This window comes from Tachyglossus aculeatus, unplaced genomic scaffold (assembly GCF_015852505.1).
Source record: "Tachyglossus aculeatus isolate mTacAcu1 unplaced genomic scaffold, mTacAcu1.pri scaffold_227_arrow_ctg1, whole genome shotgun sequence".
NCBI lineage: Eukaryota > Metazoa > Chordata > Mammalia > Monotremata > Tachyglossidae > Tachyglossus > Tachyglossus aculeatus.
Genome location: NW_024044943.1, coordinates 47,685 through 69,268, shown reverse-complemented (window position 1 = coordinate 69,268; position 21,584 = coordinate 47,685). Strand labels below are relative to the sequence as shown.

At 48.4% G+C, this 21,584-nt stretch overlaps 1 pseudogene; it reads right to left on the bottom strand.

Annotated features, from left to right (window-relative positions):
- Window positions 1-14,295: 14,295 nt before the first annotated feature.
- Window positions 14,296-21,091, bottom strand: LOC119923725 (annotated as a pseudogene).
- Window positions 21,092-21,584: the final 493 nt, after the last annotated feature.

Sequence of the window (21,584 nt, the reverse complement as noted above, 5' to 3'; positions counted from 1 at the left end):
CTCCCCCTATGCCGCCTGTATTACTGCTTAGGCCTCCTTGCTGAGCTCACAGCCTCCTGTCTCTCCCCTCTCCAGTCCATACTTCACTCTGCTGCCCATATCATATTTCTACAAAAACATTCTGAACGCCATCGACCCCCGGCCCACGTCCTCCCCCTGTCCTGGAATGCCCTCCCTCCGCACATCCACCAAACTAGCTCTCTTCCTCCCTTCAAGGTCCTACTGAGAGCTCATCTCCTCCAGGAGACCTTTCCAGACTGAGCCCCCTCCTTCCTCTCCCCCTCGTCCCCCCTCCTTCCCTCCCACCTTAACTCCTGCCCCTCCCCACAGCACCTGCATATATGTTTGTACATATTTATTACTCTATTTTACTTGTACAAATTTACTATTCTATTCATTTTATTTTGTTAATATTTTTTGTTTTGTTGTGTGTCTCCCCCTTCTAGACTGTGAGCCCGCTGTTGGGTAGGGAACGTCTCTATATGTTGCCAATTTGTACTTCTCAAGCGCTTAGTACAGTGCTCTGCACACAGTAAGCACTCAATAAATACGACTGAATGAATGAATTTAGTGTTGTGCTGTACTTTCCCAAGCGGTTAGTTCAGGGCTCTTCACACAGTAAGAGCTTGATAAATACGATTGAATGAATGAATCATAGTCCTGTCCTGAGGAAGGTGTTTCTCATGCCATGTAAATGGAAGCATGTGTAGAGCTGTAGAAAGACATTCTTGTCACAGTGTGGATTTGTGTGCTAAAACAGAACTGAGCCTTATGAGATTTAGTGTCATAGAAAAACCATTTTCTAGTTAAGCTCAAACCACAGACTTTAGGCTTAATTGCCAAATTCCCTAAGGCATTATGCTATAGAGACACGCACTGAGGCCTTGTTAATATCTCTTTACTGGTAAACATGATCAAGGAAGAAAATTGACATCAGTTAAAGAATTAGGTACCTTTTCAGCTTGTGATTGTCAAGTAATTCTTCAGTCTCTAGTTATGTGATACCCTAGCTCTCCTCCAAGGAGTCCTTCCGGACTAACCTCTCATTCTCCTACCCCATAGGTTTGTTACCGCTCCCTGCCCCCTGCCACTCCCTGAGTTTCTCCAGCTACCAGACTGCACTGGAGCAACTCCTTTCCCTGAGTGGCTATGGCCCATCCCTACTGGCCCTGAGCTCAAGCTGAACCTAAGTGACTGAGGCCCAACCTCGCTAGCCCTGAGCCCGCCCTTCGGGACCCTACATTGAGGGCTGAGAGCTGGAGGAAACCTGATAGGTTCCTGTACTCTCAACCTTCCCTCTGTCTGCCCCCTCAGCCCAAACCCTGCTCCTCCTCTCTCAGAAACGCTCTGCAGGGTCAAGGGCCCGAATTCTATTGGTGGATAGGTCGTGACTGAGGATCCTTCCAATTGCTCCCCTGTCACATCCAATGGCCCTGTCTCATCCAATGGCTTTGAGTCTTGGAGCAAATAAGCATACGTTAATCATCACTTCAAAGCAGACATTCCAGCAGCCTCTGAGGCTTCGTGCACCAGAATAAATTTTGATGCTCTTTATTTGATGATGTGAGATTCTCAAAACAGGGAGATATCTAGAGAAAGGATTATTTTCCAGAAAGCACAAGAACATGTACGAACACTTGAAAAGAAAAAACTGTTATCTGAATAGGTGTAAATAAGGTGAACTTGGAAAACCTGCATGCGAGCTACTTAAAGATTGCTCATTTTGGCAGCACATGTAATAAAATTAGAAAGATCTACAGAATATTAGACATGGCTTCTGTGCAAGGATCCTAGAAAAATGTGTGAAGAGTCCCATATTCATCTTCTTAATTTCTCCTAGATGGTTTCAATCAATTGAGTTATTGAGAAAACTATGTGCATATCAATTATTTGTATTTGCTGAGTGCTTACTATGTGCAGAACAACACATTAAGCACTTGGCAGAATTAAATATATCAATATAACAGACACTCCCTGCCCACAATGAGCTTACAGTCTAGAGGGGGAGATGGACATTAATATAAATGAATGTTACAGATCTGTACATAAGTACCTTTTGGCTGGGCAGGAGGGATGAATGAAGGGAGCAAGTCAGGGCGATGCAGAGAGAGTAGAGGAAAAGGAAAAACAAGGCTTAGACAGGGAGGGCCTCTTGAAGGAGATGTGTCTTCAATAGGGCCTTGAAGGGGGAAAGAGTAATTACTAGATATGAAGAGGGAGGGCATTTCAGGACAGAGGCAAGATGTGGACAAGTGGGTACATGAGATCAAGGTAGAATAAGTACATTGGCATTAATGGAGCAAAGTGTGCAGGCAGGGTTGTAGGAGAAGAGCAGGTAGGAGGGGGCAAAGTGACTGAGCACATTAAAGCCCAAGGTAAAGGAGCTTCTGTTTGTTGCAAAGATGTAGGGACAACCACTGGAGGCTCTTGAAGAATGGGGAAATATGGACTGAACTTTTTAATCGGAAACTGATCTGGGCAGCAAAGTGAATTATGGACCAGAGTGGGGAGAGACAGGAGGAAGAGAGGTCAGTTAGGAGTCTGATACAGTTATCAAGAAGGGATAAGATAAATGCTTTTATTAACATGGTAGCTGTTTGGATGGAGAGGAAATGACAGATTTTAGCTATGTCGTGAAGGTTGAAATGACAGGATTTAGTGATGATGTTGAATGAGTGGGTTGCATGAGAGAGATCAATCAAGGATAACAACAAGTTTACAGGATTGTGAGGTAGGAAGGATGATGGTGCTGACTACAGTGATAGGACAATTGGGGGAAGACTAGGTTCGGTGGGACGATAAGGAGTTCTGTTTTGGACAGGTTAGGTTTAAGGTGATGGTAGGGCATCCAAATAGAGATGTCTTGAAAGGAGGAGGAAATACAAAACTACAGAGAGGGAGAGGGATCATGGCTGGATATTTACATTTGGAAATCATCTGCATAGAGTTGGTAATAATAATAATAATTGTTAAGTGCTTACTATGTGCCAGTCTTTGTAGTAAGCGCTGGGGTGGATACAAGCAAATTGGGTTGGACAAAGTCCCTGTTGCAAAAGGAGCTCACAATCTCAATTCATATTTTACAGATGAGATAACTAAGTCACAGAGAAGGAAAGTGACTTGCCCAATGTCACATAGCCAACAGGAGGCGGAGCCCTTGCCCTTCTGACTCCCAGGTCCGTTCTCTATCCACTACATAATGCTTATGAACATGCTATGCCATGCTGCTGGGGTAGATGGAGCCATGTGAAAGAATGAATTCTTCAAGGTAGTGAGTGTGGATGGAGAATAGAGGAGACACAGAACTGAACCCTGAGGGACCCCCACAGTTAGAGGGGAAGGAGGCAGAGGAGGAACCCGTGAAAGAGCCTGAGAATGAGTAGCTAGAGAGATAGGAGGAGAACCAGGAGAGGGCAGTGTCAGTGAAGCCAAAATTGGATAATGCTTCTAGGAGAAGGGGATGTTCGACAGTGTCGATGGAACCTGAGAGGTGGATTAGGATGGAGTAGAGGCAATTGGATTTGGCAAGAAGGAGAATATTGGTGACCTCTGCGGGGGTGGTTTCTGTGGAGTGGAGATGACAGAAGCCAGATTGGAGGGGGGTCAAGAAGACAGTTGAAGGCTAGGAACCTGAGACAATGGGTGTAGACAATGCACTCATGAATTTTGTAGTGGATGGTAAGAGGGAGTTGGGTGATAACTTGAAGGAGCTGAAAGCGACCTACATTCCCTTTTCCAGGCTTAATCTTGGTCTTGGTCCAGGGATGGTGTTTCTTTAGGATAAGGGAGTTATGGACATCCTTGAAAGCAGGGTGAAAGAACTTATTGGAGAGAGAACAGTTGAAGATGGCAGTAAGGGAGGGAAGAAGGGACAGGGAAAGTGTTTTGAGAAGTGTGAACGGATATTGTCGGATGCACAGGTGGAGGGGTGGATTTTGAGAGAAGGCAGGAGTTCTCCTCTAGAGCTCGCCATCTCAATTCTCGCTCTCTCTTTGGGAGATGCCTCTCACACTTTGGAATTTATCCTCCAGTTCTGTCCTACCCTCATTTGTCTTCAACCGCTCACTCTCCACTGGTTCCTTCCCCTCTGCCTTCAAACATGCCCATGTCTCTCCCATCCTAAAAAAAACCCCTCTCTTGACCCCACCTCACCTTCTAGTTATCGTCCCATATCCCTCCTACCATTCCTTTCCAAACTCCTTGAACGAGTTGTCTACACGCGCTGCCTAGAATTCCTCAACAACAACTCTCTCCTCGACCCCCTCCAGTCTGGCTTCCGTCCCCTTCATTCCACGGAAACTGCGCTCTCAAAGGTCACCAATGACCTCCTGCTTGCCAAATCCAACGGCTCATACTCTGTCCTAATCCTCCTCGACCTCTCAGCTGCCTTTGACACTGTGGACCACCCCCTTCTCCTCAACACGTTATCTGACCTTGGCTTCACAGACTCCGTCCTCTCCTGGTTCTCCTCTTATCTCTCCGGTCGTTCTTTCTCAGTCTCTTTTGCAGGCTCCTCCTCCCCCTCCCATCCTCTTACTGTGGGGGTTCCCCAAGGTTCAGTGCTTGGTCCCCTTCTGTTCTCAATCTACACTCACTCCCTTGGTGACCTCATTCGCTCCCACGGCTTCAACTATCATCTCTACGCTGATGACACCCAGATCTACATCTCTGCCCCTGCTCTCTCCCCCTCCCTCCAGGCTCGCATCTCCTCCTGCCTTCAGGACATCTCCATCTGGATGTCCGCCCGCCACCTAAAGCTCAACATGTCGAAGACTGAGCTCCTTGTCTTCCCTCCCAAACCTTGTCCTCTCCCTAACTTTCCCATCTCTGTTGACGGCACTACCATCCTTCCCGTCTCACAAGCCCGCAACCTTGGTGTCATCCTCGACTCCGCTCTCTCATTCACCCCTCACATCCAAGCCGTCACCAAAACCTGCCGGTCTCAGCTCCGCAACATTGCCAAGATCCGCCCTTTCCTCTCCATCCAAACCGCTACCCTGCTAATTCAAGCTCTCATCCTATCCCGTCTGGACTACTGCACTAGCCTTCTCTCTGATCTCCCATCCTCGTGTCTCTCTCCACTTCAATCCATACTTCATGCTGCGGCCCGGATTATCTTTGTCCAGAAACGCTCTGGACATATTACTCCCCTCCTCAAAAACCTCCAATGGCTACCGATCAATCTGCGCATCAAGCAGAAACTCCTCACCCTGGGCTTCAAGGCTCTCCATCACCTCGCCCCCTCCTACCTCACCTCCCTTCTCTCCTTCTACTGCCCAGCCCGCACCCTCCGCTCCTCCACCACTAATCTCCTCACTGTACCTCGCTCTCGCCTGTCCCGCCATCGACCCCCGGCCCACGTCATCCCCCGGGCCTGGAATGCCCTCCCTCTGCCCATCCGCCAAGCTAGCTCTCTTCCTCCCTTCAAGGCCCTGCTGAGAGCTCACCTCCTCCAGGAGGCCTTCCCAGACTGAGCCCCTTCTTTCCTCTCCCCTCGTCCCCCTCTCCATCCCCCCGTCTTACCTCCTTCCCTTCCCCACAGCACCTGTATATATGTATATATGGTTGTACATATTTATTACTCTATTTATTTATTTATTTATTTATTTTACTTGTACATTTCTATCCTACTTATTTTATTTTGTTGGTATGTTTGGTTCTGTTCTCTGTCTCCCCCTTTTAGACTGTGAGCCCACTGTTGGGTAGGGACTGTCTCTATGTGATGCCAATTTGTACTTCCCAAGCGCTTAGTACAGTGCTCTGCACATAGTAAGCGCTCAATAAATACGATTGATTGATTGATTGATTGATTGATATTGTGTCCTCTTACTAAATGACTTCAGTTAGTGGATGGAAATGGAGCCCCACTCAGAAAAGTGTAGGGAGTTCATGAAGGAAAATGTGTGGACTGCCATTCGTTGGGATAGTGAATGACTTCAAGGAGTATGCAGAGATCAGAAAGCCCTAGACGCCGAACAGAAGGTGACCAAGATTCAGCCAGGGAAAGAGAACGGAGGTCGCCATCAGCCTCCTTTTCTTTGCCTTCCCAATGGGAACCATGGAAACCCTATGGGGGTCCATGGTCAGAGCCGTGACTCAGGTTCACCCAGAACCTCCTCTAGGAGACCTTCTCAGACTGAACTCCCTTTTTACTCTCCTCCTCCTGCCCTCTTCCCCTCCCTATATAGTATATACATACACAGTATCATCCCTTCCCCACAGCACTTGCATATATTTGTACATATTTATCATTCTATTTATTTTACTTGTACGTATTTACTTCTCTATTTATTTTATTAATGATGTGCATATAGAACCCGCTCCGTTTTAAGTGAGACCCTTTCATCCTGCGTAGGGAGCGGGGGAAGGCGCTGAGCAAGGAACAAACAGGGAACAGGCAGTATGTGCACACAAATCGTACCCAACGGCTCAAGGCCAAACAGACCCAACAACAGGAGATAAAGAGACCAGGGCAAGTAAAACAGGCTTGCACCTGCAAGGCTCGGAGGCAACCTCAAGGCCATATCCGCAGCCAGCGATGGTTGGCAACGGGTGGCTGGGGGTGAGCCAGAGCAAACGCTTCGTGACTGGATAGAGCTGTTGCTAGGCTAGTGGCTGGAGGGCGGCGTGTGCTACATGGCAAAGCCTCGATACGCCATTCCCCGAGAAAACCCTGCCCCCGGGCAACGGAGGGTATAAGAGACGAACAAGACAAGGGGGGGCGCTCCCTCTCTCTCCCTCTCTCTCTCTTTCTCTCTCTCTCTCTCTCTGGCTCTCTCTCTCTTTCAACCATGTAACCGCTGATAGCAAATAAACGGCAACCAAGCTTTGAACCTCTGGCTGACTCTTCCTGGTGTGAACGCGCGGGCCACGTCCGGAGATGTCCGAAGACCCGGAGAGGGTAAGAACCAGAGAGTTGCCCCCGAAACGCCGGGGAGCAACGATCCTGGACCTATTCCTTTCCAGCTCTCTACTCGTCCTCGCCCTAACTGAAACATGGTTGTCTCCGGACGACACGATCTCTTCTGCTGCTCTCTCCAGTGGAGGCCTCTTGTTCTCTCACTCCCCCAGACTCACCGGAAAAGGAGGAGGTGTCGGTTTCCTTCTTGTCACCCAATGTCCCTTTCGCACTATCCCTCCTCCCCCTTCCCTTTCCTTCCTTTCCTATGAAGCCCACATTATTAGCCACTACCACCCATTCCAGATTCTTGCAGCCGTCATCTACCGCCCCCCCGGCCCCACCTCCAACTTCTTTAACGATTTTGACCCCTTCGTCACCTTCCTTCTCTCCTTTTCCATGCCCACTCTGATCCTCGGAGACTTCAACATCCACATGGATATCCCTGATAACTCCTCTGCCGCCCGCCTTCTATCTCTCCTCGACACTGCCAACCCCTTGCTCCACCCCACCTCACCCACTCACCAACTTGGTCATACCCTCGACCTCATCATCTCCTACCGCTGCACTGTGTCCACCCTCACCAACTTTGAAATCCCTGTCTCTGATCGTAATCTTCTCACCTGCCTCCTCATTCACACTCCTTTCCCCGTAAATCCATATTACTCCCTCACAGAGATCTCCACTCTCTTGACCTCATCCATCTTTCTGAGCGCCTCACACCCCACCTCGCCTCCCTCTCCATTCTACCCAGTCTTGATGATCAGATTACTGCTCTCAACGCTACGCTTTCTACTCAGCTAGACTCACTCGCTCCCCTTTCCCTTCGCCGCTCTCGTACCACTAACCCACAGCCCTGGATCACTGCCACTGTCCGCTTCCTTCGCTCTTATGCTCGAGCTGCCGAACGCTGCTGGGGAACGTCTAAACACCATGCCAACCTCGTTCACTTCAAATTTATCCTTTCCTGCCTTAATTCAGCCCTCTCCTCTGCCAGACAAAACTATTTCTCTTCCCTTATTGACACCCATGCCCATCATCCCCATCAGCTCTTCCATACATTCAACTCCCTTCTCAGGCCCCCGGTTCCTCCCCCTCCTCCTTCCCTCACACCCAACTATCTGGCCTCCTACTTCAATAATAAAATTAAATCCATCAGGTCCGATCTCCCCAAAGTCACCCCCCCACCTTCTCCACCCCCCCGGGTTTCAATACTCTCTGCTACTCTCCCATCCTTCCCAGCAGTATCCTCAGAGGAGCTCTCCTCCCTCCTCTCAAGTGCTACTCCGGCCACCTGTTCTTCTGACCCCATTCCCTCTCATTTCATGAAATCTCTCGCTCCGTCCCTTCTCCCCTCCTTAACTTCCATCTTCAGCCGCTCACTCTCCACTGGTTCCTTCCCCTCTGCCTTCAAATATGCCCATGTCTCTCCCATTCTAAAAAAACCCTCTCTTGACCCCACCTCACCTTCTAGTTATCGCCGCATCTCCCTCCTACCATTCCTTTCCAAACTCCTTGAAAGAGTTGTCTGCACGCGCTGCCTCGAATTCCTCAACATCAACTCTCTCCTCGACTCCCCCCAGTCTGGCTTCCGTCCCCTACATTCCAAGGAAACTTCCTTCTCAAAGGTCACCAATGACCTCCTGCTTCCCAAATCCAACGGCTCATACTCTATCTTAATCCTCCTCGAACTCTCAGCTGCCTTCGACACTGTAGACCACCCCCTTCTCCTCAACAGGCTATCGGACCTTGACTTCACTGACTCCGTCCTCTCCTGGTTCTCCTCTTATCTCTCCAGTCGTTCATTCTCAGTCTCTATTGCAGGCTCCTCCTCCCCTCCCATCCCCTTACTGTGGGGGTTCCCCAAGGCTCAGTGCTGGGTCCCCTTCTGTTCTCGATCTACACGCACTCCCTTGGTGACCTCATTCGCTCCCACGGCTTCAACTATCATCTCTACGCTGATGACATCCAGATCTACATCTCTGCCCCTGCTCTCACCCCCTCTCTCCAGGCTCGCATCTCCTCCAGCCTTCAGGACATCTCCATCTGGATGTCTGCCCGCCACCTAAAACTCAACATGTCCAAGACTGAACTCCTTGTCTTCCCTCCCAAACCCTGCCATCTCCCTGACTTTCCCATCTCTGTTGACGGCACTACCATCCTTCCCGTCTCACAACCCCGCAACCTTGGTGTCATCCTCGACTCCGCTCTCTCATTCACCCCTCACATCCAAGCCGTCACCAAAACCTGTCGGTCTCAGCACCGCAACATTGCCAAAATCCTCCCTTTCGTCTCCATCCAAACCGCCACCCTGCTCATTCAAGCTCTCATCCTATCCCGTCTGGACTACTGCATCAGCCTTCTCTCTGATTTCCCATCCTCGTGTCTCTCCACACTTCAATCCATACTTCATTCTGCAGCTCGGATTGTCTTTGTCCAGAAACACTCTGGGCATGTTACTCCCCTCCTCAAAAATCTCCAGTGGCTACCAATCAATCTGTGCATCAGGCAGAAACTCCTCACCCTCGGCTTCAAGGCTCTCCATCACCTAGCTTCCTCCTACCTCACCACCCTTCTCTCCTTCTACAGCCGACCCTGCACCCTCCACTCCTCTGCTGCTAATCTCCTCACCGTACCTCGTTCTCGTGTGTCCCGCCATTGACCCCCGGCCCACGTCATCCCCGTGGCCTGGAATGCCCTCCCTCTGCCCATCCGCCAAGCTAGCTCTCTTCCTCCCTTCAAGGCCCTGCTGAGAGTTCACCTCCTCCAGGAGGCCTTCCCAGATTGAGCCCCTTCCTTCCTCTCCCCCTCGTCCCCCTCTCCATCCCCCCATCTTACCTCATTTCCTTACCCACAGAACCTGTATATATGTATATATGCTTGTACATATTTATTACTCTATTTATTTATTTATTTTATTTGTACGTATCTATTCTATTTATTTTATTTTGATAGTATGTTTGTCTTTGTTCTCCGTCTCCCCCTTTTAGACTGTGAGCCCACTGTTGGGTAGGGACTGTCTCTATATGTTGCCAATTTGTACTTCCCAAGCGCTTAGTACAGTGCTTTGCACACAGAAAGCGCTCAATAAATACGATTGATTGATTGATTGATTGATTGATTGATTCCCTCCAGGCTCGCATCACCTCCTGCCTTCAGGACATCTCCATCTGGATGTCTGCCCGCCACCTAAAACTCAACATGTCCAAGACTGAACTCCTTGTCTTCCCTCCCAAACCCTGCCCTCTTCCTGACATTCCCATCACTGTTGACAGCACTACCATCCTTCCCGTCTCACAACCCTGCAACCTTGGTGTCATCCTCGACTCCGCTCTCTCATTCACCCCTCACATCCAAGCCGTCACCAAAACCTACCGGTCTCAGCTCCACAACATTGCCAAAATCCGCCCTTTCGTCTCCATCCAAACTGCTACCCTGCTCGTTCAAGCTCTCATCCTATCCCGTCTGGACTACTGCATCAGCCTTCTCTCTGATCTCCCATCCTCGTGTCTCTCCCCACTTCAATCCATACTTCATGCTGCTGCCCGGATTGTCTTTGTCCAGAAACGCTCTGGGCATGTTACTCCCCTCCTCAAAAATCTCCAGTGGCTACCAATCAATCTGCACATCAGGCAGAAACTCCTCACCCTCGGCTTCAAGGCTCTCCATCACCTCGTCCCTCCTACCTCATCTCGCTTCTCTCCTTCCACAGCCCAGCCCGCACCCTCCACTGCTCTGCCGCTAATCTCCTCACCGTGCCTCGTTCTCTCCAGTCCCGCCGTCGACCCCGGCCCACGTCATCTCCCTGGCCTGGAATACCCTCCCTCTTCCCATCCGCCAAGCTAGCTCTCTTCCTCCCTTCAAGGCTCTAATGAGAGCTCAACTCTTCCAGAAGGCCATCCCAGACTGAGCCCCCTCCTTCCTCTCCCCCTCTTCCCCCCTCCATCTCCCCATCTTACCTCCTTCCCTTCCCCATAGCACCTGTATATATGTATATATGTTTATACATATTTATTACTCTATTTATTTATTTATTTTACTTGTACATATCTATTCTATTTATATTTATTTTATTTTGTTTATTTGTTTGGTTTTGTTCTCTGTCTCCCCCTTCTAGACTGTGAGCCCACTGTTGGGTACGGGCTGTCTCTATATGTTGTCAACTTGTACTTCCCAAGCGCTTAGTACAGTGCTCTGCTCACGGTAAGCGCTCAATAAATACGATTGATTGATTGATTGATATAGCTATAATTCTATTTATTCTGAAGGTTTTGACACCTGTCTACTTGTTTTATTTTGTTGTCTGTCTTCCCCTTATGGGTTGTGAGCCCGTTGTGGTAGAGACCATCCCTAGATGTTGCCGACTTCTACTTCTCAAGCGCTTAGTACAGTGCTCTGCACACAGTAAGCGCTCAATAAATACGATTGATTGAATGAATGAATGAATGAATGGAATGAATGACTGGAGACCCGTATATAGAGAGTCTGGTCTTCCTAGGAAGACTTAATAGTAACTCGGCATCCCCTAAGGGAAGTAGTGACTGACACCACTCACAGAGTGTTCGCGGGGCGGCCCACGATGACTCCCAGTTCCTTGTGATGGCTTTAGACAGTACCCCAGGAACCTATGGGACAGATCCAACCACCCTGAGCTTATTGAAGTAGTCGGGGGAAGGCTGGTGTATTCAGATGGGAGACTGTCAGGTGCTTCCCAAAATGAGGGCAGTGTCGATGGAAAAGAATGATAATAAAGATAGTAGTAATAATAATAATTATGGTATTTGCTAAGCTCTTACTATGTGCCAAGCACTGTTCTAAGCACTGGGAAGGATACAACATAATCATGTGACCGAGAAGCAGCGTGGCCTCAGTGGAAAGACCACGGGTTTGGGAGCCAGAGGTCATGGGTTCTAATCCCGGATTCACCACTTGTCAGCTGTGTGACTTTAGGCAAGTCACTTCACTTCTCTGGGACTTAGTTACCTCATCTGTGAAAAACGGATTAAGACTGTGAGCCCCACGTGGGAGAACCTGATCATCTAGCATCCCCCCCCCACCAGCGCTTAGAACAGTGCTTTGCACGTAATAAGTGCTTAACAAATATCATCATTATTTTTATTATTATTATGTTGTCCCACGTGGGGATCACAGATGAGGTAAATGAGGCCCAGAGAAGTTAATGACTTGCCCTAGGTGACACAGTAAGTCACTATGAATCCTACACTCTACACTGAATGTTCCTGACAGGATTTCCCTCTCCTTTTGTCCTGGCATTGCTATAAAATCGGGATTGAGAAAAACGATGGGTGAAAACAGCAACAGCCTTGAACTAATGTACCTGAGATCATTTCCTCTTCAATCACTCCCGGGTGTTCCTGTCAGGCCACAGCAGGATCACGTAGCATTTGGGGATGAAGATGGAGCTGAGAAGCCCAGCACCAGATGCCAAGCCCCAGGTGAGACAGCCACCGTATCCAAACTGATTATTATCTTTGTACCCTACCTCCTAGGGTACAATGCATGGCTTACAGTAAGTGCTTAACAAATGCCACACACAAAAAAGACCTTTTCCCCCAAGGGTCATTCATTCATTCAGTCATATTTGTCGAATGCTTACTGTGTGCAGAGCACTGTACGAAGCACTTGGGAGAGTACAGTTCAACAATAAACAGACACATTCCCTGCCCACAAAAAGCTTCAAGTCTAGAAGGGTAGAAAGACATTTACATCAATACATAAATTACAGATCTGTATTTAATTGCTCTGAGGTCGGGAGGGGGGAAGAACAAAGGGAGGAAGTTAGGGTAAAGCTGAAGGGAGTGGGAGAAGAGGAAAGGAGGGCTTAGTCAGGGTAGGCCTCTTGGAGGAGATGTGCCCTCTGTAATGCTTTGAAGGAGGGGAGAGTAATTGCCCCTCGGGTTTGAGGTGGGAAGGTGCTCCAGGTCAGGGGCAGGTTGTAGGTAAGGTGTTGGTGATATGATAGGTGAGATTGAGACACGGTGAGGAGGTTAGTATTAGAGGACAGAAGTGCATGGCCTGGATTATAGAAAGAGAGTAACGAGATGAGGTATGAGGGGGCAAGGTGGTGGAATGCTTTAAAGAAAATAGTGAGGAGTTTTTGTTTTATGTGGAGGTGGTTGGGCAACGACCTGCGGTTTTTGAGGAGTAGGTGACACGGCCAGAACGTTTTGGTAGAAAAATGATCTGGCCAGCAGAGTAAGCATGGACTGGAGAAGAGCGAGACAAGAGACTGGGAGGTCAGCAAGGAAGCTGTCACAGTAATCCAGGCAGGATAGGATATGTGATTTAATTACTGTGGTAACAGTATGGCTGGAGAAGAAAGGATAGATTTTAGCAATGTTGTGAAGGTGGGAACAACAGGATTTAGTGATGGATTGAATCTGTGGGTTGAAGAAAAAGAAGAGTCAAGGATAATGCCAAGGTAATGGGTTTTTGAGACAGGAAGGATGGTGGTGCCATCTACAGTGATAATAAAGTCAGGGGAAGGACAGAATTTGGGTGGGAAGATAAGGACTTCTGTTTTCAACATTTTAAGCTTGAGGTGATGGGTGGACATCCAGGTACAGATGTCTTGAAGGCAAAAGGAAATATGACTGCGGAGAGGCAGAGAGATCATGGCTGGAGATGTAGATTTGGGTACCACCCTCGTAGAGGTGGTAGGTGAAGCCATACGAGTGAGTGCGTTCTCCAATAGAGTGGGTATAGTTGGAGAATAGAAGGGGACTCAGAACTGAACCTTGAACAACCCCCACAGTTCGGGGGTGGGTTGTAGAGGAGTAACCCATTCAGGAGCCTGAGAATGAACACCTAGAGAGATGAGGAGAACCAAGAGAGGATAGAATCAGGGAAGCCAAGTTTGGATAACATTTCCAGGGGAAGGGAGTTAGGGAGTGCCTTCCCCTCGACCCCCACCCCCACCCAACCAGCTCCAAAAATCTGGCATCCCAGGAGCTTCTGTGAATTTCTCCACCATTCCCACCAGAACCTGTCCTGCAAGGACAATTGCCCAAGACCCTTGGACTTGTGTTGCAAGGACAATTGTCCAAGACCCTTGGACTTGTGTCTCCAGAGCACGCACTGTACTGCACTAGGGATTATTTGATCCCAATCTGCAGTGGTCTCCAGGACAACCAGGCAGGTGATGTCAGCCTTCTCTGTAAGAATCCAGCCTCGGGGAGGGAAGGGCCCAGAAGGCCAGGGAACAAACACCCCAGTGATCCACGGAGCATCCAGTCCTGATCTCTGATTCAGGTTGGCCACCAAATCCCTGCTGGATGTCCCTGACAGGATTTCCCTCTCCTTTTGTCTTGCCAATGCAATAAAATCAGGGTTGGGAAAAATATAGGGAGATAACAACAACAGCCTTGTACTGGAGATCATTTCCTCCTCAAACACTCCCGAGTGTTTCTATCAGGCTGCAGCTGGATCACGTAGCATTTGGGGACGAAGATGCAGCCGAGAAGCCCGGCACCAGAGGCCAGGATGGAGAAGATCTCCGCGGCTACTGTGGCCTTCCCCTTGGTGCTGTGGCATGTGAGGAGGAACGAACCCCAGACGCTGCAGAACACCAGCATGATGAATGTGATGAACCTGGCCTCGTTGAAGCTGCCTTGCAGCCTCCTGGCCAGGAAAGCCACACTAAAGCTCACCAGGGCCAGAAACCCCAGGTAGCCCAGAAGTAAGTAGAAGGCAGTCACGGAGCCCTCGTTACACTCAACAATGATGAGTCTGGGCTCTGAGTGCGTGTCCACCTCCAGGAAGGGGGGAGCGGTGCCCAACCAAATCATGTAGATGATCACCTGGACCAGGGAACAGGACAGGACTGTTGAGGTCAAGGCTCTGGGCCCCACCTACCTCCTGACACTGCTCCTCAAGCTCGTGGTCCTGAAGGCCAGAAACATGGTGAGGGTTTTTGCCAAGATGGAGGAGATGTCTACGTTGAACACAACCCCAAATGCCATTTTTCGAAAGAGGTAGGAGGCTGGTGTGGGTTGGCTGATGAAGGTCAGAGCACAGAGAAAGTAATGCATGAGGGAGTGGAGAAGGGTGTAGCTGAGATTGTGGTTATTGGCTCGGACTATGGGGGTATCTCGGTGCTTAATGAAGATCCAGAAAACCAGGGCTGTTAGGAGAGAGAAAGAGAGAGACGTGCAGACCAGAATCAGTCCCAAAGGTTCCTTGTGGGACAGGAAAGTCACCACTTTGTGGAGGCAGCCATATCTCTCCATGTTTGAATACTGATCGGCAGGACCCTTCACACGCTACTCTGCATCTGAGAGGAAAGAATCATTCACTCACTCAATAAATCCATAGTATTCATTGAGTGGTCAATGTGTGCAGAATGCTGTACTAAGTGCTTGCAGGAATACAATGCAACAGCGTGGGTAGACTCGTTACTTGCCGAGAAGAAGTTCACAGTATAAAAGGGAACACAGACTGTAATATATATAAATTAATAAATAATGGATAGGCACATAAGTGCTCTGGGGGTGAGGGTGGGGTGAATATCAAGTACATACAGCAGGAGAAAAAGAAGAAGGAACAGAGTCTTACTGCCCCCTATAGCACATATTTCCTTCCCCCTAGGTCAGGGTCACAGCCCAGGTTGGGATTTTTGCCTCTACATCAAACCCAACCTGTCTGGTCTGAACACTCTCTCCTACCCCTATCCCCCCAACCCCTCGCCCAGTGCCTAGTTTGTTTGTTCCATCCCTTGCTCTCACCCTGCAGTCACACCAGTCCATGGGCAGGGAACTGCTGAGGAAAGACTCCTGGACATCCGTGTTTGTCATCAGACATAGCTGTCCCTTTGCCTCCAGGCTTTACTGCTGCCTGTCTCTGTCTCCCCACGCCCTAGGTCTCTCACCATCTGGCTCATGTCCACAGGCTGTGGGGCAGTGAAACCCGTTTGGGGGAAGACTGTGGTCATGCAAAGAGCTGGGTCTCGGGACACACCTAGCTATCTGGTTGGAAATCTCCCCCTCTGGGCACCGGACACAAAAATAGCAGCAAATGCCTCCCCCCCAACCCTTGCTGGGCACGTTTTCTGAATCCGGGTCCACAGCTTCTGCTGCACCGTGACCGTGGAGCCTGAATTCTCATGACAGGGGACAATGACAGTGAGAGTGGAGCACCACAGCCCCGAACCCACTTGGGCGATCCTGAGACCCTCCCACCCAGAGGCTTCCCCACAACCTCCCAACAAGTTTGAACTCCATCAAGGGCTGGGCTGCAGCTACCCCTCTTCTCCACCTCCCTGCTTTTCCTCCTCCCTGCTCAGAGTCTGGGGCTGCAGAGGACAAGGGGGACCAAGTCCCATTTATAATCCATAGAGAAGGTCACCCTAAGCCTACCCCAAGGTCAAGAATAATTTCCAGACATCCCTTCCTCCTCCCACCCTTGTTCACTGCTGGAAGGTTTCTTACCCCGACCTCCACCACCACCCCCGCCCCAGCCCGACAGCATAAACCTTAAATTCTTGACTGTATTCAGAAAGTTGTGTCTGAGAAACCGTGCCAGGAAGGTGCAAGGTTCCGAATAGATGAATACTAAAATATTTCCATTTGTCTTTGGCTGTCTTGGGGCTGTCATTCCACTCCTGGAGTTCTCACTAGGGAAATTGCTCTGAGATTCCCAGTTCACCAAGTTTGGTTGCTGTGATCATCAGTATGTGATCTCACCGTGACTATGTGGGGATCACATTCCTCAGGTGACCCTTTGGCAGGGTGACACACCCATAACCAACTCTAACCCTAGGAGACGACTAGAGGGAAGCCATGACTGTTCAGGCTTCTCTCCACATGAACCCCGCTCTGAAAGAGCCAATCCCTACCTAACCCAGCCCAAGAGATGGCCAGGCAAAGACACCAGCAATTACCATCTCCCCTCCAGGACACCTGGGGCCCAGCTCTCATGGTGATCTCTTCATGTCAGGCTGTATGGATTTAAAGCTCAACTGAGGCTCTTCAGTATCAGTGGCACTCACCGGACTGCTAAGTTGCATCCCCAGAACCCCATGCTACGGGAGAAACACTATGGTGTAGTGAATAAAGTACAGGCCTGGAAGTCAGAAGGTTATAGGTTCTAATCCCATCGCTGTCACTTGTCTGCTGTGTTGATCTTAGGCAAGTCACTTAACTCACCTGTGCCTCGGTTCCCTCATTTGTGAAATGGGGATTGAGACTGTGGATAGGGACATGTGATAGGGACTTTGTTCAGGCCCATTTACTTGTATCCACCCCAGTGCTTAGTACAGTGCCTGGAACAAAGTAAGCACTTAGGAAATACCATTATTGTTATGATGATTATTATTATTAACAGGGAGCATTCTGGAGGGAGGGCACTAGGCTGGCATCAGATGGCATCATATGACAGGGGAGAGAGGATCGATACCATTTTGAGTTGTAGCTCCTCTCCTTCACCTCGGGATTGACAGAATTAATAGGACCCCCAAGCACCTCAACCTGGGCCTAGTTTGAGTGTTTAATTACCCCTGATGTGTCTGACTACAGCCCTCTCTACCCCTTTTAGTCTCATATCATTCTCCCCTTGAGGATCAAGGTCAATGTTTCTTTGCCACCTAAGTGTTCATTCCCAGCACTAGTTACAATGTTGTGCACACAGTAAGAACTCCCTCAATACAATCATTACTAGAAGTCTGGGACTACTGCTGCAGGAAACCTGGGAATTCCCATTGGCTGTTTACCTGAGAGGATCCCCCGGACCACATGACTATTGCTTCATTGATGAAAACATCTTGGCCAGGGGGTGCCTGGGGGTCCACCTCCCCGACTTTCACCAACTCACAAATTCCATTGGAAAAGATCACAAAGTTTAGAATCTCAAATTTTCCAGTATATCTGTGGTTCTCATCCAGAATCACTGGTTACCCCGCAGGGTTGTCACACTGGACTTTGCTCAGAAACTCATGGAGCTGAAATGGATAAAAGGAAGCTCTGGAGACTCCTGACTCCAGGGAAGGTGAGATTAGCTGCAATGGAGTTTGATGTGTTCAGTTGGTTGTTTGATAGTACAGTGCTTAGTACAGTGCTCTGCACACAGTAAGCACTCAATAAACCCGATTGAATGAATGAATGAATGATAGAACTTGTTAAGCACTTACTATGTGTAAAACGTTTTTCCAAGTGCTGGGGTAGGTGCAAGTCATTTAGGTCAGACACAGTCCCTGTCTGGCATGGGGTTCACAGTCTTAAGTGGGAGGCAGAACAGGAATTGAATCCCCGTTTTATAGTTGAGGAAACTGAGGGACAGAGAAGTTAAGTGACTTGTCCAAGATCACACAACTAGCAATTGGAACAGCAATTGGTAGAGTTGGGATTAGGACCTAGGTCCTCGGACTCTCAGGCCCACGCTCTTTCCACCTGGCCATGCCGACAGTTGGGTCAGTGATTCAGAGGTTGGGATTGGATGGCCAAATTTCCCCTATGTGACAACTGAAAGTCAGCATGACTTAGTGGAAAGCACTATGGCCTTGGAGTTCTAAGGCCTGGGTTCTAATCTTGGCTCTGCCACTTGCCTGCTGTGTGATCTAGGGCAAGTCATCTAACTTCCTACATCTCAGCTGTCTCATCTGTAAAATGAGGATTCAATACCTCTTCTCCCTACCACTCGAACTGTGGGTCCTATGTGGGACAAGACTGTTTCTGTCTTCTTTATCTTGTATCAACATTCATGTTTAATAAAGTGCTTGGCACCGAGTAAGAATTTAGCAACTATAATTATCATCATGACTTCCGAAGGAAAGTGAAACTGGTTGTCAAAAAAGGAGATCAGGAGCCTGGAAGCAGTCATCCCAAAGGGAGGTGATTTCTGCTCTCCCACCTTTGCCCTTGCTGATGGCTCTGCTTCTCCAGATCCCTCTTCCTCCCTCCCACCTCAGCCACCCTTCCCAGGAGTCAGGGTAGTCTTTGTCTCTCCCTCTCCCTCTCTCTTGACATGAAAGGGAGAACAAAGAAGGTAACCCAGTGACATCTGACCTCCTCATGAGAATATTCTCCATCTCATCCATACATAGACAAGGAGGAGGAAGGGGAAGGGCATTGTTGTCTAACAATAAGGGACAGCCCCACTCCAGTACAAGTTACCCTGCTGACCCCTTGCACTCTGCAGTTAGTTTCTGGAGACTGAGAGCAGGGAGCAGTGCACAGGAGAGACAAGGGCAGGGGCGATGACTGAGATGATGAGGATGGAGACATATGAAGCTGTGCTCTGTGACCACCCCCTAAACCCGACCATCTCCAATGGGACAACATTGGCTATTCTAATGGATATAAATTTGTAGAAAGCAGTACTCATGGTGATAGTCACCATCTGAGCGCATGGGTGGCTGCAAAGTCCATTCTGAGATGCATGGTCCCAGCCAAAAATGCTCTCCCTTGTCATGTTCTTAAGTTTAACGTTTGCAGCTCCTAGAACTGTGTTCTCTTTTCCCTGAAATGGATAAACTACATCCTAAATCAGTATTTGCATCACTAATATTTGTGAATTTCAAGTTCTTTATTCAATTAATTGTATTTATTGAATGCTTACTGTGTGCAGAACACTATACTAATGCTTGGAAAGTAAAATTCAACAACAAATAGAGGCAATCCCTACCCAACAATGGGCTCACAATGTAGAAGGGGGACAGACGGCAAAACAAACTGAAACAAGTAGACTGGCATCAATTGCATCAATAAAAAATAAATACAATTGTAGTTATATAAATAGACAGATAATGTATCTACCAAATCTGTTGTGCTGTACATGCCCAAGAACTTAATACAGTGCTCAGCACACAGAAAGCATTCAGTGAGTGCCATTGTTTGATTGATTGATTTAGACCTTCCGTTTTTGCAAGGATGTGTCTGGCTGGGCCAGTTGAAACACCACTGATTATAATTAAAAGAAACCGCTTTTTATTGTCCAAACCTTAGCTACAGTTTAACCAGAAGCCCAAGAGGGATTTCTCGCATTAAGGCAGTATTTCTCCATTCTCCTACCTGCGATTTTATTTCAGTGCATGGATTTCTAGGACTTGGTCTCTGAACCCAGTCCTGTATATGTCAGAGGTTAAAGGATGAGGTTTCTCTGAAAGGGTAAGTTTCGACAAGGCCCTCCACTTCTTAACTTCGGAAGGGCCTTCCTCTTGTGACATCTACACTGAAAGCTCCTTGTGCACAGGGAATGTTTAGACCAACTCTGTTATAATGTACTTTCCTAAATGCTCAGGACTATGCTATGAACAGAGTAAGCTCTTTACAAACACCACTGGTCAATTGATAGATTATGCGGCTCTCTATGGCAGTGGGAGAATATTACCTGCCATGGACGAGGCACCAGGTAGTCCCCATTTTCCAGAGATTCCAGGTCTGAGCTGGATAGGAAAACGTCCTGGAGCCCCTGGGCCACTGCGTATATGGCATTGTACAAACTGTAACTCAGGGCAGATATTGTCAGAGAAAAAATGTACACAGGCAGCATCTCCAAAGAAGCATTTTCTGAGCATTTTCTTCCACACAGTTCCGGCAATGAAAAGGAACAGTCAAAGACAGACTCCCAGAATTCCTTCAAGATAATGGCTTCTGGATATTTTGCTGGTTTAAGTGTCTGTAACAAATCTCTGAAACCAGGAACCTCTTTAGCAAGGTTCACCAAAGTCCCGTGAAAATCATAGCTGTTTGTTTCATACATCTTGCTCAAAGTAATGTCCCAGTGAAAGATGGTGACCAATACCATCTTGGACAGTCCCAAAACCTCTATGACAAATCTCAGAAAGTTCAGAGACTCTGAATCCACATAAGCAGCCATTACTGAAGCTGATGTAGCCATGGCACTGGAGTAGATTCCCCGGGCTGAATATAAGTTGAACTTTCCACTGGGGATCTTCTTGGTAAAAGCTGCACAAACAGTGTTCCTGACCATCTCCCTGGTCACATCCAAGAGGAATCTCTCTCCTCTCATATTACCTGACACCACGAACCACACCGAGGTCCAGCTGAAATGCACCATTAACCGGACCATCCCTCGAGGCAGAGAGGAGAACCTGGGGGACACCTGATAGAGAGATGGAAACTGTACCTTGTCACTCAGGATCGGGTCAAATGGAACATAGGTGTTCTGGATAGAGAACAACAGAACAAAGTGGGAGGTGTGAGAATGTAGCAAATCCATCAAAAGTATTTACTTAGCTCCTGCTTTGGAAAGCACACTGTTCATACCACTGGGGAAAAGATAAAATAAAGGCAAAAGGCAGCTATACCTACTCTAAAAGAGGTTTTACTCAATTAGTCCAATTTATTGAGCATTTACTGTGTGGAAATCATTGGAAGAGTTAAATGTAACAGGGCTAGTAAGCATGTTTCCTGCCCACAATGAGCTAACATAGGAAGAGACAGACACTGAAATAAATTATGGATATTTATATAAGTGCTGTTGGGAGGATGGGATGAATGAAGGCTACAGAGCTAATCAGAAGAGAGTTGCAAAAGTCAGAGGGTGTAGGGGACATGAAGGCCTATTCAGGGAAGGCTCGTTGGAAGGGATGTGGTTTTATAAAGGCTTCGAAGGTGGAGAGAATGATCGTCTGACAAATATGAAGGAGTACAGAGTTCTGGGCCAGAGACAGGATGTGGGTGAGAGGTCAGGAGTGAGGTAGACAAGATCA